The sequence below is a fragment of the Stylophora pistillata genome, chromosome 10 (genome assembly GCF_964205215.1).
Source record: "Stylophora pistillata chromosome 10, jaStyPist1.2, whole genome shotgun sequence".
Taxonomy (NCBI): domain Eukaryota; kingdom Metazoa; phylum Cnidaria; class Anthozoa; order Scleractinia; family Pocilloporidae; genus Stylophora; species Stylophora pistillata.
In genome coordinates, this window is record NC_142528.1 from 21,412,362 (window position 1) to 21,432,772 (window position 20,411).

At 39.0% G+C, this 20,411-nt stretch overlaps 1 pseudogene; it reads left to right on the plus strand.

Annotated features, from left to right (window-relative positions):
* The first annotated feature begins 15,274 nt into the window (after nt 1-15,274).
* On the plus strand, nt 15,275-16,933 carry LOC111326024 (uncharacterized; annotated as a pseudogene).
* Nucleotides 16,934-20,411: the final 3,478 nt, after the last annotated feature.

The following is a 20,411-nucleotide window of genomic DNA, read 5'->3' on the forward strand; positions in this document are numbered from 1 at the left end:
TATGTTACGCATTTATCTCAACTAAAGTGATAAATAGGGTTTTTCGTTGCCCCAAGCTCGTCAAAAATATCGAGAAACATCTCATTCATTCATTCATTCATTCATTCATCCCCTCACTCAATCAAGCATTTACTCTATTCACTTTCTATCCATCAACATCAAGAGAGTTTAGGAGCAATCTCTGTACATGTTCATGCGCGATTGAAAAATTTTTGAAATAGAATTGTTAGTCTGCCCCGAGGTTTCATCGTTTGTAAAAACAAACAACGAAACCTTAGGTCAGCGGAGGGTAAGGGCACTCAAGGTTCCTTTTAGGTCAGCGGACGGTAAGGGCACTCAAGGTTCCTATTAGGTCAGCGGAGGGTAAGAGCACTCAAGGTTCCTTTTAGGTCAGCGGAGGGTAAGGGCACTCAAGGTTCCTTTCAGGTCAGCGGAGGGTAAGGGCACTCAAGGTTCCTTTTAGGTCAGCGGAGGGTAAGGGCACTCAAGGTTCCTTTTAGGTAAGGGCACTCAAGGTTCCTTTTTGCTGCGGGGAGTAGAGATTCTGTCCAGCATCGTCACAATTTCAGGAGTGACCATTATTCCGGTTTGGAATGAAGGGCGTGACGTCAAATGATTTCACCATGTTAGCTTCCTACAGTCCTTATACACCTGTAGCGCTGATGAACAAACTTTTAATCGAAACACTTGAATTTAAAAAAAGAAACCTGTAAAACAACGTCATTGGTTTTGACTCGCTCTGTGCCAGGAGCCCTCTCTGTGTCTAATAATCGCAGGAGCAATTAATCTAATAATCGCTGGAGCATATATTATTAAAAAACTGGATCATTGGATAATGCAATTCAAGACTTTTTATTGGCTTAGCCATTATAGTATATGAGCCAATATACCATAATCTACAAATATGGTAAGCGTACGCGTTTGCTTAAAAGTAAAAGGGAGTTAAAAAATTTGTCTAATATAAAGATTTGTCTAATATCTTGGGGGCGTTTTTAATAAAACAATTATTCCACTCGCGCTTGTTGGATATGAGATGATTGTAGCCAACGAGGCGCGTAGCGCCTCGTTGGCTATCTATCATCTCATATCCAACGCGCGCTCGTGGAATAATTGTTAAATAGACTTGTAACCATTTGTCCCACTAATAACAGTTTTCTATCTCTGCAGCAGCCATCAATATAAGAGAAAAAACATACAAGAGAATCACATAACTTCTGATATTATTTTAAAAAATATCAGAAGTGTGTTAAGTTACGCAAACAACCGTTGAGAATTTAAATGCGTTAGAAGGAATAGTATGAGGAACAAAATATGATATGGTCCATTTAAAACACTTAATATTCCGAAGTATGAACACTTTACATGTTAGATTAATAAAACTTACTAATTGCTTGTGTGTCCGTCGTGTTTTTTGGCGATTTCTGCTGTTTTGTGGGGGGAGTGGGGTCGGAGGGTGAGGGTGGAGCTTGACTGTCTATCAAATAGCCCATTTCCAAATTATCCTTGGCCTCTTTTTCAAAAGGAGGCCTGGTGCTCAACCATTCTTGTGAAAATGAGTTTAATTTGCGTGTGAATGAAAACTTATTATCATATGAAAGGGTGAGCACCAGGACTCGTTTTGAAAATGAGGCCAAGGGTAATTCGGAAATGGGCTGTTCCGCCAGGTATGCAGACTATCCGGCCACTGTCGGCTGATTCAATAATCACAAAGACTTGAATGAAAAATATAAAAAGATATGTTTATTGACATAACACTTTGAAGCTGAGAAGCGGAATGGCACGTACAATCACAATGGGCTCTGTGAAACCAGACGCATAATAATTTTTTTAAAGTAAAACTCTGAACGTTTCAAGAGGTGCCTGCAGATTTTATATGACTTGACAAATTCCAACTGCACAGGAAACGCCGTGCAAGTACCTACACTACACTTCATTCAAAGTCTGTTGTATCTGAAGGTTTGAGGTTCTTTGTAGAAACAAATTTATCAACTGGATGAAAATCTCTTCGGCAGCCACATTTTTGCATTATTTTAGCTTGACTTCCCCTTCTCAAAATTTCTGAGAGCTGGGTTTAGGCAAACCACTCTGTAACTTTTCACGAGAGCTCCTCTAATATGTACTGTGTAGACATACTTACAAAAGTATTTCCGCCGATTAGTGTTCTTTTCGATTGCCAGATGCAAAGGTGCGCACAATCTCACCATCACTAAGCCAGATAAATGTGCGGGAAAATGGATACCAGTTATGACAGTTCTTTATGAATTTCATATATTCGTTGTGTTTGACTTGACGTTAACACTTAAACTTACTCAAGCTTCTGTTGTTCATAGCTTAGCTGATAAAAGTAATTTAATTGGTTAAAACTGCTGGCCGTTAGCTGATTAATTGACGATGAAACCTCATGAACTCAGTAATGCACTTTGGATCATTTGTAGGTTCATTAAAAAGCTGAAGATGTCTCAAGATCTTTGTATTGATGGCTTGTACTGCCATCTGTCTTACAGCAAAGCCTGCAAAATTAAGAGAGAGAAGTAAAAAAGAAGATATTTTCAATAGAATTAAATTAAGAGACCATTAACTATTTCTTATGTTGTTTACTCTCTCTAGTTTAGTAGCGAGATCACTCAATTCGAAAGTGGGCTGATTGGAATCCCGACACGCCTGTATTTGTACATGCCATTAACTTAGCTTGGTTTATTAAGAAACCAGTACACATGTTAAGAGTGTTATAAATTCATTATATTCATTTTGGTGAAAATATAGTTCAGCTTTTTTAGCTTTTCATCGTGAATTAGGTTTAGATAGATACAATGGCCAAACATAATGCTAATGAAGAACAAGGTGTAACTGAATGATATATCGAGGTCATTTTATGTATTTCCTTCTACTGGTCTTCTACCTTACTAATTTATCAACTGACGAATATTTTATGCCATTTGTAATGGCAATGGAGATACTCCAATGGATGCCAAAAAAGATTGTCTCGCTAAAGCTGCTGTAAAACAGTGCGAGGACAGCGATACATGTGCAGAATTCTCTGGAAAGAATTCTGAGGGAGGCATGGACTACTTTCATAAATGGTTGCCGGAATAATATTCTTTTGCTTCAATTTAAATTAGACCTTCTGGCCTCGCCTGAGATAATGTATTCTTTTGAATTTTGCACTGGAGAACGAGGCCAGAAGGGCTAATTTAAACTAAACAAAAGAATATTAATCCGGCAGCCATTTATGAAAGTGGTTTATGGATCATTAGTTTGTGTGTTTGAGCCTAAAGGATTAGGACGACTTAAGAGCTTCTTGTAAAGCAAAAGGCTGCCTTGTGTCAAAAGTACAACTGCCGATGGAAATCATTCCAGTTAAAAACTAAGCCCTGCTAATTCTGTTAGGTATTCATGTTATCTGATTTAAGTTTATCTATTTTCCATTGAAGGAGGTCATCGTTTACTAGGAAAAACAAATTTAGGTCTAATCATAAGCCCATAATGGCTCCTTTTTTTAAGCTTTGTCTTCAATTACCGTGTCATAGCAAAGAATGGAATTCGTAAGTCAATAGATTGAACTGTGAAAAATTCCAATACCGTTTGTTAGCTAATATACCTGACGCCCCAAGCTAATGCGCATGACCCAAATGTGCCCAGTTGACCCCAGTGCCCTCGCATTTCCAAAGGGTGGCTTATGTACTCACTGTTTTCAATGAGCCATTTTCGATATATCAAAATTCTAAAAATTCCTCTGAGGCTAGGGGAATAAAACAGTAGAAATTCATTATTCATCCCTCAGTTTCGATGTGATATCTTTTGTTAAGTTTTACTTGATATAAAATTTTATCTTGCATGAAATTTGGAGTACTGTGTGCAAAGTTAAACTTATCTAAAGGAGTACAAAGGAGGAATTCCGTGAATCCACTTTCAAGAGCAAGTTCGTTACGTTTCACCGGAAAAAACTGTAACCGTTTCTTAGCGGGAAAGTTATTCCTGACTGATATTTATGCCCAGTTCTACCTTAATAACCCTTACCTTCAATGATCAGACCAGTAATTCTCCCTTCTGGCTGCTACACGTTTCCTGCTTAATTAGTTTAGAGATTCTCGTGTTGCATCAAAGAAACGCATTTGTGTGCATTGAATGGAGAGCAAGTTTTCTGCCCACTTCAATCACATTATTGCGTAATTACTACAAAGCTTGTGGTGAATTTATCTCGAGATATTAACAACCAGTCATCAGATAATCCAGCTGGTGAATTGGATTAAATATCATTTGTCAGAAAAATAGCTAGTAAGCAGTGGCTTGAGGTAAAGAAAGGTTGTTCTATGGATCCCTATTGCTTGCCTTAAGCATAAATAGTATTTTTCAGGTATTGTTTCTGAGAGTCAATAGACCTAAAGAAAAACAGAGATAGAATAGTTTAAAGGTTTTCCCCCCATGAGAAAAAAGAATCCCACACATCCCAGTTCGGCCTAAAATTCATTTTGGTTATTCAATTATGTGCGGGAAAAAATGATAAGGTTTCAAAGAGATTGTCTGTAATGCTTTTACATCATTTTTTATTTTTTTAAAGAGATTAATGAACGTTTTAGCAATCTGCTCTTTCACCAAGAGACGTAAAAAAATTTTCCCTAATTGGTTGTCAACGGTTCTTGTCATGATTCGTTTATCAAATAACTACAACCGATTCTGAGAGACTTCTTTAGTTGGATTTTTGGACCAAAACTTCAGTTTGCCAATTTCAGAGGTTAGTAAAATCTTTTTAAGAAGAGGGGTCAAAGAAGAAAAGAAAATTTAAATCGCTGAGTCCGTAAGACGAACTGAAAAAGCCGGTCAATTCTAATACTTTCCTTCATACGGCGACAATTCCTTTTTTACTGAATCAACTGCTCCGTTTAAGAGAGTTTACCTGAAATAACGGCAACTGTATACCTAACTAAGAAAAAGACTTATTATGTACCTCAGTACCTTCAGAGAAGTCTGTAAATGAAATAATGTCTAATCATCTTTGCCTTCAACCTCTGGTGCGTCAGTAAAGTCACTCGTCATTAGTTTTTTTAATTCTTTTTTCTCAGGGGGGAAACCTTTTGAGGCGTTCAGTAAGAAACAGTTAATAATAAATAATAATTATAATAATAATAAATAAATAATAAATAATTTAGCAATGGACATTCTACTGGGTGGCTCTTTTTGTCCACTGTTTCCAGATCGAATTGGAATTTGGAATGTTGGTTTTTGCGGAGAGAGGAAAACCGGAGGATCCGGAGAAAAACCCTAGGAGCAAGGACTGAGAACCACAAACGACAAACTCAACCCACATGTGACCGGGAATCGAACCCCGGCCGCAGAGGTGGTGTAATTAACCCAATGAGTTATCTAACTTACGGCCTTCACAACAATACAAACCCACCATCCCACCGCAGGGAAGGACATCCGTCACACAGTAATCTCGTGTGTGGGACGGAAATTAACGTCTCCTACCCCAACCCTGCAGGAGACGGGACCTCCATTTATTCGTCCCTATCCGAGAAGACTAGAATATCTAACTATTTCTTGAAGTTATAGAAAGGTAGCAAATTCTTCTCAATTATTTTAAGACCTTGAGTGTTGGTCCGGCCGGGGCTCGAACCCTTGACCTCCCGCACAACAGTCAAGCGCACTATCCATTGGGCTAACTGGGTGGCGAGTGCTCTCACCACTTCGCCATCCCTGCTCCCCAAATCGCCTCCTTTAATTTAATCAAAATGAATGTTCTTTTTCAAAGTTGCCGCTATCCATGGTTGTCATTTTAACACATTTTAGCCTGGCCACACCTGGACTGTTGGAGAAGGCATACTCTCACGACAAGTCAGGTGATTTGTCACATCGGCCACAAGGCGAAGCTTTTGATCGAGAGCAGCGACGGTAGCCCTGAGAATGATGATCCGAGTGGCAAAGAGGAGTTTGAGATCAAATCAGCGTATAATGAGACTGATGTTTACAAAGTCATGCGCAGAACTCAAGATGACGAGCCCAGGTGTTACACTGGCAAATTTCTTTCCTACACTTTGCCAAGTGGCAAAATAGTAAGTGCTCCCATTTGTAAGGAGGTTACGTCTTTCGGAATCGCTTGTGTTAATTAGTTCGATGGCAAGCAACAACAACCAGAGGAAATGTGTGCGGTCCAAATTCATCACAATGGAAGGAGTCAGATTTAACACAGGTTTCTCATGTGCACCATAGAATAGTACAAATTTCGAGGCTTCTCAACTTTACAATGAGTCTACAATGTGCCAACAACGCAGGAACGGTTATTATATTAAACCGAGCCTGCATTAGAACTCCAATAATACTTATCAGCATACCACAAAAGTGTCATGTACTCGTATATATTTATATAACTATAAACTTACCAAGCAATTAGTAATTGCAAATTACTAATTGCTTGGTAAGTTTGCACTCTACTCTATTTAATTACCAAATTGCACTCTACTCTATTCATACATCGCCCAAAAACAGTTTTTACCACAGGACTTGTATAGACATAGAAGTGAGAAGGAAAAGGGAAAATAAGACGCAGACCTATGCGGGATTCCTAAACAATTTATTGTAGCCGCTTGGAATGATCACTCACTCTTTAGGCTGCTTGTAATACTTCTAAACTACTTTATTTCCTATCAATAAATAAAACAGAGTATAAGTTGTCTCTTCGATAAAGACGAAAAATTTCAAGTCACTTTGTAGACAAACAAAACCCTGGAAGTGGGGAAAGTTGAGGTCGGAGGGTGGACCTTGGCTGTCCATCAAATCCTCCTTGGTATGCAGACTATGCCGGCGCCACTGTCGAATGATTAAATGATCACGGAGACTTGAAAGGAAAATATAGATAGATATGTTTATTGACAGAACACTTTGAAGCTGAGAAGCTGAATAGCGCGTATAATCACGATGGGCTCTGAGAAACTAGACACATAGTGATTTTTTAAGTAAAACTCGAACGTTACAAGAGGTGCCGGCATGATTTTATGAGACTTGACAAACTTCAACTACACAGAAAATACTGTGTAAGTACTACACTCCATTCAAAGTCTGTTGTATCTGAAGGTTTGAGGTTCTTCATAGAAATAAGTTTGTCTAATAGGATGTGCACTGAAGCGTATTCAACGGGGGAAAAGGTTTCAATATATTTACAACTCACGAGCACATGGCATTGCCTCACAACCTCACAACAAACGTAGGGGGAGACTGGAACCAATACTACTCAGTCTCTACAAATACACCACATGCACCTCTTCGGTAGCCACATTTTTGCCTATTTCAGCCTTATTTGTTCCTCTCAAATTTTCGAAGAGCTGAATTTAGACAAACCACCCTGTAACGTTTTACGAAAGCTCCCCTAACATGTACTGTATGGACATACAATAATATTTCTGCTGATTAGTGTTCTTTTCGCATACGGCCACTAAATAAATGTACGGGAAAACGGAGAGCAGTTATGGCAGTTCTTTACGCACCTTTAACTTGACGTTAATACCTTAACGTAGCCAAGCTTCTATTGTTGAAACTTTAAACAGAAAAGTTTTTCATAGCTAAGCTGATAAAAATAATTAAATTGGTTAAAACTGTGCATGCTGGCTGTCAGTGTGTCACATGGCGATGAACTCGCAATGAACTCAGTGATGCACTTTGGATCATTTGTAGGCTCATTAAAAGCAGAAGATGTTTCTTAAGATCTTTTTACTGATAGCTTGCATTGCGATCTGTCTTGCAGGTAAGAGCCTTGGAGAAAATAAAGTTAATGAAGCTCTCCAAGTTCTGAGCTGGCACCATACTGAGACGTTGTGAGGTTCTCCGCAAATTTCATGAAAAATGTTATCTTGAATGTCCCTGGGAAACGTGGAGAACTGTGTGAAAGGTCAAACTTATCAAAAGAAGGAAATCCGTGATCCCAGTTCTCAAAGCAACCTTTAAGCTATAATAATCAAGCTATTCGAAGAATGGCTTTCAAACGGAACACTGTTTTCAAGAAAAAAATACTAATGGTAAACAATGCATGATGGTCATTAAAGCCAGAACTTTATGACTAACAAACATTGATAATGCTCTATTCCATCGCAATAACTCTTAACTATCACAATCTGGCCGGTAATTCGCCTGTCTGGCTGTTTCACGTTTCCTGCTTAGTTACATTTAGCTAGGAGAATCTAGTACTACATCAAAGAAGCACCCTTAGATGATAAGTTTGCAGTGGATGGTGAGTAAGTTTTCTGCCCGCTTCGTATCACACTATTACGTAAAAATCACAGAGCTTGTGGCGAATTTATCTCGAGCTCGAAGAACCGCCCCCCGGTTAGCTCAACTGGTTACTCATGGTCTTAGAATAACTGAGGAGAACTTGCTACCTTTCTATAATATCAAGAAATGGATAGATATTCTATTCTTCTCGGATAAGGACGAATAAACCGTAGGCTCCGTCTCCTGCAGGGCTAGGGGAAGGAAACGTTAATTTCCCACGCACGAGATTACTGTGTAGTTGATGTCCTCCCCTGGGATGGGATGGGTGGGTATCACAGGGCTCCATTTAAACCAGCCATTAGCTGAACTGGGCTACCCTGTCTAAATATTCATAAATACAAATAACCAGTTAATAATCCGATGATCCGTCCTGTAGATTGGATTTTCTATCAAGCTATCAAGCCAAACACCAAGAACATTGGTGTTTGGCTTGATAGTGTGCTTTCTATGGATGAAAAAATAAATAACATCTGTAAAACTGCCTTTTTCCACCTTGTTAACATAGCCAAAATTAGAAAATTCCTTTCGCACCGTCAGTGTGAAATACTTATTCATGCCTTTATTTTGTCGAAGTTGGATTATTGTAACGTTCTTCTATCTGGCCTACAGCAGTCACAAATTAATAGACTACAACATGTACAAAATTCAGCTGCCCGCCTGCCCGCCTGCTTACAGCCACCAGCAGATATGATCACGTTACGCCTATACTTAGAAGCCTACATTGGCTGCCTGTGTCCGCCCATATTGATTTTAAGATACTTCTTCTCGTTTTTAAAGTATTAAATGGTCTGAGTCCTCTGTATCTTAGTGAACTGTTAGGACCGCACATTCCTAATAGAAACCTAAGATCTTCTAAGAAAAAACTCTTAATGGTACCTAAATGCAATCTTAAAACATTTGGATACAAAGCACTCTCTCATAGAGCTCCTACTCTGTGGAACGCCTTGCCGGATGATATTAGGCAAGTGGACCTTTTAACAACATTTCTGTCTAAATTTAAAACCCATTCATTTAGGCAGTTGTAGTTTTTGCATTCATTGATTTTTCACTAGTTTTTTAATTCACTTTAATTCTTAGTTGATTATATTTTTCTATCACTAACATTGTAAAGCGCTGCTGGATCTTTGAGAAGCGTTGCGCTATATAAGCTATATATTGTATTGTATTCTTTCATTTGTCTGAAAGATAAAATAAGTAGTAAGAAGTTGCTTGTGGTGAAGACAGCTGATGGATCTTGATCACACATCCGTGTTCGGCTTTTAATTCATTTTAATTGTTTATTTTTGTGCAAGAAAAAATGAAAGATTTCAAACAGATAGTCTGTAACGTACAAAAGGCACTTAACTTTCATGATCTTTTTGCTTTTGTGCATGTGTAAGAGCTTATTGTCTAGAGGAAAAGATGCCAAAGTTGACCCCCTACGAAGACTTTTCTATGATGTTTTGTAGGTACCCTCTGGCTTTGAGGTGTTGTTTGAATTTCAAAAGACTTTTTTCAACTATTTCTCTCGAAGAGTTCATTCGTAGCAGTCTTGTTGCTTCGCCTTTATAAAACCATATTTGACGACTGGTGGGTAGCAAGAGGTGAAATGCGTAAATTGGATGGGTTTTGATGTCCAAAATGGAATCTTTTTAGAATATTTCCCCTTTAAACACTGTGGTATCAAAGAAAGTGATTTGGTTCTCTGATATTTTGGCCGTGAATTTAATAGTTGGGTGGAAATAGCTCGTTAATAAACCGATCTATCTCTATTCTGTCTCAATCCCAAAGGGAGAAAACGTCGTCAATGTAACACTTTCATTCTCTTGGCTTGGTTTCGCTTTGTTGAAGAAGCGGCCAAAATGCAACTCGACAACCGAGTTCACTACAAACCTCTCAAAGCACCGATACTGGTAAAAAAAGAAACAAAAAAAAAAAACACGCAGGAAAGGGTTTGTTAGAAACAAACATTTGGAACCGCAATAGGTACGAACGAAAATGGCGATGTCATTTTTCAATCGTTTTCATGGCGGAAGTTGAAACGAAAGAGGGAAAATGACTTAAGGATACGATAGAACTTCGAGGTAAAATTTGTTTTCAATTTTTCTTTTTTTTCATGTCAAATAAGCATTACTATTTTAACTCTGATACGATGAATATATGAAGTTCATATATTTTGAACTGCGGTTATAGATACGTATGATGCACGATCCTCGCAGTAGAGAGCGCTATTTATGCAATAGCGAAAATCAGACCTGAAAAAAATCAGGCCTGTAGGGGATTCGAACCACTGACCTCTGCGATACTAGTGTAGCGCTCTACCAATTGAGCTATTCCGCCATTGCCTCGCAATGCGAGAATGGCTTATCGCTCTGTCACTAGAACATTCAAAGGCTTACGGTTCCAAAATTTGAAGAGATCTCTAAATCGCTTACTGGCGAAGCTCGACCTGACTGCAAGCTTGACATCTTGATCTTAACGGAGTCCTTTGTGATAGTAAAGTACCGGACTCGTACTATTGTATTCCCGCTTATAAGCTATGTAGGAAAGACCGACAAGGAGAGCTTGGGGGTGGAATCCTCGCCTATGTAAATGAGAATCTATGCATTCGACGCCGTTTAGACCTTGAGACTAACGACATTGAAGCCTAGTGGCTTGAAGTTTATCCACATAAATCAAAACGATCTTTATTGATCTCTGGGGTCTATCTACTCCATCGGCGAAAAGAGAATATAACATCAATTTAGGGAAAAACATCGAAAACGCCTATTTGACAAACGCGGAGTTGATTGTGATGGGAGACCTAAATTATGACTTTTTAAATTCGACACGTTTTTACAAACAAGAACTAAATAAAGTCCTGAGGGATTTGAACCTAAACCAGATGGTACACGTAGTCACCAGACCTGCTTCTGGCGTGTGCTTGGATCATATTTACGTAAGTCATTCTGATTCTGAGAGGATACATGATGTCTCTGTAGTTAATGTCGGTTTGTCTGATCATTTGCCAGTTTTTGCATTGAGGCGTTATAATCAGTGGCAGGAGCAAGGCCCTTGCAGTAAAATGGAACATCTTCCATTTAAATATAGGAATCTCAAGAATATTGACAAAGACAATTTTATAAAAGACCTTAGTTAGGCCCCTTGGGACGCAGCCTTTGTCTTCGAAGAAACCGACGACATTATAGACACCTGGTACGATATTTTCAATGGCATCTTGGACAAGCACGCACCAGCTAAAACAAAAAGAATCAAGAGAATTAGTCAGCCTAAATGGTTTACTGGCGATCTAAATGACGAGATCAAGAAGAGAGATTGTCTCCTTAGAAAGGCTCGAAACTCAAGAAATCCGGGGGAATGGATGCTTTTTAGAGAAGCGAAAAATAGAGTTACCAAGTTCATAAGAAATACTAAGAAAGCCTTCTTCAAGTCTCAAGTTGAGGAAAATCGGAATTGTCCAAAGAATCTATGGTCATTGATTAGAGATCTCACAAGAGATTCGCAAGGAAAGGATTGTCATGTTCGAGAGCTTGATGAAGACGGGGAAATTGTCACTGAAGACATTCATATTGCCGAACTGTTTAACTCAACATTTGTAAATCAGGCCACAAAAATATTGGATTCCTCTGATTCATGTTTACCAACTGAAACCATGTCTTGCATTTGAACTTCAATTTATCTCCCCTGTGAAGGTTTTGAAAATGCTGCAGGAAATTCCTTCTAGCAAAGCGACAGGAGCGAATAGTCTTGGCATTCGAGTGCTAAAAATTGCTGCGCCAGGTATTGCCAGCTCGGTTACGAGCCTTATCAACTATTGCATTTCCACTCACAGTTTTCCGTCAAAGTGGAAAATGGCAAAAGTCACACCAATTTTTAAAAATCAAGGCTCTAAGACTGATAAACAAAATTATCGTCCAATCTCGGTACTTCCCATTTTGTCAAAGATCTACTAGAGGCATATATATGATTCATTGTACGCGCCCCTGTCTAGAAACGGCCTTCTGTATAGATTACAGTCAGGGTTCCGAAAGCATCATTCAACTGAAACTGCCCTTATTCGCCACTTGGATCAGATCCTCTTTGATATTGACTGTAATATGTAACTGGCCTTGTGTGCATTGATTATAGTAAAGCTTTTGACCTGATAAATCATGATATTCTCCTTGCTAAACTGAAGATCTATGGTGTCGATGATGGAAATCTACAATTGTTTCGGAGCTACTTGGCTAACCGTCAACAATATGTTAATATAAATGGGTGCACTTCATCCCCACTAGGTATCACCCATGGTGTTCCACAAGGAAGTATTTTGAGCCCCTTGCTGTTCCTGACTTTCATCAATGACCTCCCACAAGTGATCTCAAACTCTACTGTGGATGTTTATGCCGATGATACTACCTTGTCCTCTAGTGCTCATTGTACTCTGGGGACAACCGCAGTTGAAGCAAAACTTCAGGAGGACATTGACAGTCTTTGCGCATGGTCTACTCAAAATCGCATGGTCTTAAATGCCGGGAAAACCAAATCTATTCTGGTAACTGGCAAGCGTCTCAAGTCACGTGTAGCTGACCCTAGTTTGAAGTTGCAAGCAGATGAAACAGCTATCGAGCAAGTTATACATCAGAAACTGCTTGGGGTTACAACTGATCAAGAACTAACTTTTAAGGAACATGTAGATAAACTTTGTGAGAAGCTTAGCAAAAACATTGGCCTACTGAAAAATTTGTGTACTTATTTACCCATTGAGGAAAGATTACTCTTCTATAATGCCCTTATTAAGCCGGTAGTAATGTTTGGACCTATTGTTCTAAGGAAGATCTCATGAGAGTGTTCCGGTTGCAGAAACGTGTAGCGCGTGCAATATTAGGTACAGGTATCAGATCAAGAACTGTGGAAAATTTTAAGAAACTAAATTGGATCCCATTCTATGATGAAGTCAAGATAAGAAAGTGCGTGTTAATCTATAAGGCACTGCATGGGGAATCCCCCACGTATATTGAAAGTACTTTAACTACAAATCACTCCCTGCATGGTAGAGAGACCAGGCATGGCCAGTATAACCTAATCTGTCCCAAGTATCGAAATACTACTGAGGCAGGAAGGTCTTTCCAAGTTAGTAGTATTAAGTTATGGAATAGTCTTCCCAATGAGCTTAGGAAACAACGTAGCATCTCCTCTTTTAGCAAAGATTTGATGAACTATTTTATAAATTCTTATAGAGACATTGATTCTTTTGAAGCTGTATTATAATCTAGTTTTATTGTATTTATAATCTTTGAATAGTTACATTGTTCGACAAGTTCTATTGTTAATCTCTATGGCTTAGAATGTATTACTTACTAACTTTATTTTTGAGGGCCACTGGTTTATCAGCGCAAGCTGTTATGTGTATACCCTCTTTAAATAAAGTCCATTCTTATTATTATTATTATTATTATTATTATTATTATTTAACAAGCCAACTGGGAGCAGGCCGTTAAGTTGATTCGTAATAAACTCGTGATGATAAATCAGATACGATGAATATATGAAGTTCATATATTTTGAACTGCGGTTATAGATACGTATGATGCACGATCCTCGCAGTAGAGAGCGCTATTTTATTACGAATCAACTTAACTGCCTGCTCCCAGTTGGCTTGTTAGCTCAATTGGTAGAGCGCTGCACTCTAGTATCGCAGAGGTCAGTGGTTCGAGTCCCGTACAGGCCTGATTTTTTTCAGGTCTGATTTTCGCTATTGCTTAAATAGCGCTCTCTACTGCGAGGATCGTGCATCATACGTATCTATAACCGCAGTTCAAAATATATCAACTTCATATATTTCGTATATGTGAACGATCCTTCGCAGTAAAGCACTATTTGAGCAATAGTGAAAATCAGACCTGAAAAAAATTTCAGGCCTGTACGGGATTCGAACCACTGACCTCTGCGATACTAGTGCAGCGCTCTACCAATTGAGCTAACAAGCCAACTGGGAGCAGGCCATCAAATTAATTTGATGGCCTGCTCCCAGTTGGCTTGTTAGCTCAATTGGTAGAGCGCTGCACTAGTATCGCAGAGGTCAGTGGTTCGAATCCCGTACAGGCCTGAAATTTTTTTCAGGTCTGATTTTCACTATTGCTCAAATAGTGCTTTACTGCGAAGGATCGTTCACATATACGTCTCATAACCGCAGTTCATACATATGTTTCATATGTTTGTTGTTGTTTGATTTATCATCTACGGGTTTATGTCGAATTAATTTGATGGCCTGCTCCCAGTTGGCTTGTTAGCTCAATTGGTAGAGCGCTGCACTAGTATCGCAGAGGTCAGTGGTTCGAATCCCGTACAGGCCTGAAATTTTTTTCAGGTCTGATTTTTACTATTGCTCAAATAGTGCTTTACTGCGAAGGATCGTTCACATATACGTCTCATAACCGCAGTTCATACATATGTTTCATATGTTTGTTGTTGTTTGATTTATCATCTACGGGTTTATGTCGAATTAATTTGATGGCCTGCTCCCAGTTGGCTTGTTAGCTCAATTGGTAGAGCGCTGCACTAGTATCGCAGAGGTCAGTGGTTCGAATCCCGTACAGGCCTGAAATTTTTTTCAGGTCTGATTTTCACTATTGCTCAAATAGTGCTTTACTGCGAAGGATCGTTCACATATACGTCTCATAACCGCAGTTCATACATATGTTTCATATGTTTGTTGTTGTTTCATATATTTCATTGTATCTGATTTATCACTTTCACGGGTTTATTACGAATCAACTCAACGGCCTGCTCCCAGTTGGCTTGTTAGCTTAATTAGTAGAGCGCTGCACTAGTATAGCAGAAGTCAGTGGTTCGAATCCCGTACAGGCCTGATTTTTTTTCAGGTCTGATTTTCGCCATTGCATAAATAGCGCTCTCTACTGCGAGGATCGTGCATCATACGTATTTATAACCGCAGTTCAAAATATATGAACTTCATATATTCATCGTATCTGATAATAAATATGAACGACGTTTCGACCGCTCCACGGTCATTTTCAAGTTAGAGTTAGTTGTTATGGACAAATCTGAGTATGTTCGTCTTCTGAAAGAAGCGTCTATCAACGATGAAACCAAGTTCGTACACATTTGCCTTGAGAGACCAAATACCAGGGGCAGACCTCCGAAGCACTACCACCCGCTACTTAAAAAAGAGAAAGAACTGGCTTCCATTGTGAAGAGGAATTCTACCGAAATCCATTGCCGACCTACTCGTCCAGAGAGGATCAAGGCTTGCCCACCTCTATTGCCTTCCTAAAACACACAAGGAAACGTTGGCAATGCGTCCCATCCTGTCATCAACTGGGAGCTATAACTACAAACTCGCCAAGTGGCTAGACGAGAAGCTAAAACCTCTATCTACCAATGACCATTCCATTGGTGACACCTTCTCCTTCGCCGATAATCTCCAAGAGATAGAAATTAGCGACCATGACACTTTGGTATCGTATGACGTTTCCGCATTATTTACCAACGTACCTGTGGACGAGACGATTGGAGTCCTAGCGAGAAAAGCCTTCAAAGATGATTGGTTCAATAAAGAGTACAATCTTAATATCACTGAAGCGGACCTGAAAGAATTGTTAGAAGTTTCTACCAAAAACCAGCTGTTTCATTTTCAGGGTGTTCTCTACGAGCAGGTGCATGGGGTCACCATGGGTTCTCCCCTTGGACCGCTGATGGCGAACGTCTTCATGTGTAACATCGAAGAACGGCTAATACACCAAAACGAGATGCCCACTTTCTAAAAACGATGTGTTGACGATACTCTCATCATAATGCCGGATGTCCAAGCTGCTTCTACATTTCTTTCAACGTTAAATGAAATCCACCCCTCCATTAGTTTTACAATGGAACTCGAGAAAAACGGGAAACTTCCTTTCCTAGGAACGGAAATCATCAGAAATAGCATCCGGCTAGACAGAAAAGTTTACAGAAAACCAACAGATACTGGGCTGCTTCTGCATTATAATAGCCACGTTGATATGAAGTACAAACATTCTCTGTTAAAAACAATGCTGAACTGCGCCTTTAAACTTTCTTCAAACTGGCAATTTTTTCATCAAGAATGCGAACACTTAAAGGAAATCTTCACACGTTTGCATTACCCAGAGCCCCTCATACAAAGCACCATCAGGTCTTTTGTTGAAATGAAGATGATGGAGAGCACGCGTCCCCCGCAAAAAGTAGGTGAAATTTCCGTTAGGATACCCCAGCCCTTCAAGGATCAGAGATCAGCAAACAGAAAAAGGCTACGCGAACAACTTGGTGATCTTAGCCGGAAGATAAATACCTAGATAAGTACATCCTATCTTTACAAGCCGCAAGGTCAAAGATGAGCTCAAAGCTAAGGAACTTAAACCTCCAATTGTCAACCTGCAAAACGTGGTATATCTCTTTAGGTGTGATCTGTGCGATATATATTTTGTCGGCTTTACGAGCCGACACCTACATCAACGTGTGGAGGAGCATAAACGATCGGTAATCGGCAACCATGTAAGAGAACATGGAATCGAACCAAATGAAATCGCAAAGAACTTTATGGTCCTGAGGAAATGTTCAAACAAGTTCGATTGTTTGAATTTCGAAATGTTTTTTTATTCGGAACCTTAAGCCAAAACTGAACAAACAGAGCGATTCTATTCGCGTGAAGCTGTTTGCTTATCACTTCATATAAATCCAATTTTTTATCTTTTTCACCGCCTATTTACACTTCATTTTTGCACTTTGTTATTAGTTATTAGCTCTATTGTTTATATGTAAATACTTTGCTTTTACCTTCATTCCATTGTTACAGAAATCGTATAAATGCGGAAATTTACCCATGAACTCTATATAACTTGAAAATGACTGTGGAGCGGTCGAAACGTCGTTCATATTTTTTATCGCTCGTTTTTATCACTGAATGTTTTAAAAACATTTGTTCGATAATTTTTCTTTTTTCAGAGGAATCACCTTGAGGGTGAAACAAGCCTTCACTTGAATTTCTGGATAAATATTACAGTGAAAGTGAGTACTGAAACGCAGTGTTAGGTGGTAACCAGCCATGAGAAGAAGTCACATAAGTTGACAGGGCCAGAATCAAAAAGAAGAAAGGTACCTTGTTTCAAGTGGTGTTGGTTAGTATTTGTGGGTTAAACTGAGACGTCCAATAAAAAGTGGGTGATCCCCTTCTTTAACCAAACTAAATCTTAAAAAAGTGAATCGTTTGTATCACAGGTTCCCTCTGTGGTCCGCTGGCGCACGGCTCTTCTGCTGTTATGTTTTCTGATCGTCGGTATCCAGGCTTCTGGGATTTCAATTCCAGAGTCCCTGTTGATGTTTTTAGGGTGAGGATGCATCAATTGCAGACGTGGATTCCATTTAATCGCAGCTGAGAACAATAGCAAATAGGTCACGCGTACTCAGGCCACCCCATCGCTTGAAGAAGACTAGCAGTATGCAGCCAAAACGTCACGATCCACATCCCAAGTGACCACACCGTGAGACAAAGGATTACATTTCTCTTTTAATGTGTTATTTACCGCGACGAATAACAAAAACCTGTTTTACGAAAAAGAATGGAATCTTCTTTTTCAAAGTTATTGCTCTCAATGGTAGTTGTTCTAAACCATTCTATCGTTTCAAACAGTCAAATTTGACACTTCTGTTCCAAAGTTGAGGCTATCTATGCTTCTTATCCTGGGTCATTCTATCAACTTATTCAATCAAACGGATATTTTTTTCACAGTTTTTGCCACCAACGGCTGTTATTTTGAAACATTTTAGTCTGCTTTCTGCTACACCTGGCCTGCTGGAGAAGGCATATTCTAGTGAGAAGTCAGATGATTCCCTCATCTCGGCCACCAAGCGATGCCTTTCACGGAGAACAGCGAAATACCTCAGCTAATGATGAGAGGTTTAACTTGGAATCGACTCTTGAAGTCCAAACGCATTACAAAGAGACCAAGACCTTCGAATACTTGTATTTTTATACGTGCCATCCACTAGGCGCAAAGAAAGGATACAAGGAGACTGCGCTACGCCCTCGTTGAATAAATTCGTCATGCTCCACGTTTAATTAAAACGTACACTGTTTCAAAACACGCTTAAAGAATAGACGATGTTAAGATGAAATTTAGGAGAAATATATCTTTGACTTTGATCTCATTGGGAGTGACAGGTCACTTAAAAACTTGCATGGGATTAGGCTTAATTTACGCTCTGGGAATGCCAGGATTGAGAGCAGACCTGTTTACATATATTCTGCCGGATTCCAGACCGTATTATCTGAGCCTCAGTCGATCTGTCACTTTGAAACCTAAGTAAATATTGCATGGATAAATCGTTGAACTCCAAGTACGAATGAAGTTTGGCTTTGATCTTTTTAGGCAGAGCCCATTTGTTTTGCTAGAGACCATCAGTTTTTTTTGTCCCTTGAGAGTTTCAATGAGAAGGGAGAAATAAAATGGGATTAGATTGGCATTTAAAAAAAATTGTATAGCTGTGTTTTGTTTCCTTTTCTGGTATGAAATACCCACACATATCCAAACTTTTTTTATATTTTCATTCTGAAGAACGAAAACGTTATCATGTGATGCGCTTCATGGTAAACTGCTTGATATTAGTTCTACAATAATGTGGACGATAGTTTCTTGTATTTCGTGTATTCCAGTACGTATAAACTTGATGATGAGTAGAGAAAAGAGTATCAAAAGTGATAGAAAGGGGGTTAGTATGATAGGAATACATGAAACAAGCTACAATGAAAGCATTAATGTTTTAAATATCTTGGAAATTAAGATAGTAGAACAAGGGCGCAATGTGAGTTAGATATTCAGCTCCTCGCAAGAACGAAGAAGAAAATAAAGTATAAGGAGCTTTTTGGATGGAAAGGTCACACAAATACTTCATCATTTCACTTCCTCATTTATTTTTTCCGAGCTCAGATTAAGAACCAGAAAAGTAAAAAGAAAGCTTAAGAATGATATACTCCTTCTACGTTGGAAATCTTGACAAGTAATGATTATTCGCTATATTTCAGTAAAAAGCTCCACTTTTTTGTATGAAAGTGTTTATTTTGATTATTAACTTTGTCTTTATCCTATTTTTATGACAAACGTCCGAGAGGAATTCCGGATGAAACGTTCATAAAGCGGCGCACTTATAATACCTAAACGGAAGTATGATATGTGCTTATCCTAAGATCGGTTTGAAGAAAGAGGACGCATCCGAAGTATTATCCAAAAATACTATGCATGGCTGGAGGTTGAAGAGAAAACCTTTATGAGGAAAAGTAAGAGTAGGTGAAGCATGATTTTTCTAGGCGTAAGCAGCTGATATCTGTTAAGGCGAGGAGCTTCATGTCGCGATAATGACGACATTAAGGTTCAGCTTACATATAGAATTACCCACCGTCCGATTACATCGCACTCTGTAACTTCCATCAGACCGAGAAAACTGGGAATGGAAAAGAGAAATTGTGTTGGTTTTGTCACTGACAATCCTGTCAAGTAGTCACAACGAAAAGAATAGCTCTGATCAAAGCGCCAGAGCCGCCCTATTTCATGACTTCTATAGTCAGTAACACACTTAAAGCCCATGCAACCCAGAGAAAAAAAAAGCAGTTCTTATTTTATTTAAAAAATTGCCACTTTAGACCTCCTCGCCTTCACGGTTAACGATATTTTTGAAAAACAGTAGGTAAACTGACAGGATTTTCTCAATCGTTTTGAAATTTTCAGGTCGTGAGAGTTTCAATGAGTATTTTATCAGACATTACTTGTTCCGAAAATTGTTTTAAGTGATTTATCTTCGCATTATTACTGCTATCAGTGGTAGTTGTTCTGAACAGTTCTAGCTTGTTATTCAGTCAAACTGAGTCTTCTATCTCTCAGCTGCTGCTATCTATGGTTTTCATTTTAAACCATTTTAGCCTGGGTTCCGCCACATCTCTTCTATCCTCAACACAAGCAAGATGAGTTGACGTCTCCGCCACAAAGCGATGCCTTTGACCGAGATCAGCGAAACAGCATAGTGTGAGAAAAAAAAGCTAGAAGAAGCGCTCATCCTCGTGTTTTATGTAAGGTGAAGGAATAAGATCATTGCAGAAACAAAGACGTTATCAATAGCGTATGTCGTAAACTTAGCGTGTGATATGTTGGGGGGTTTTACAG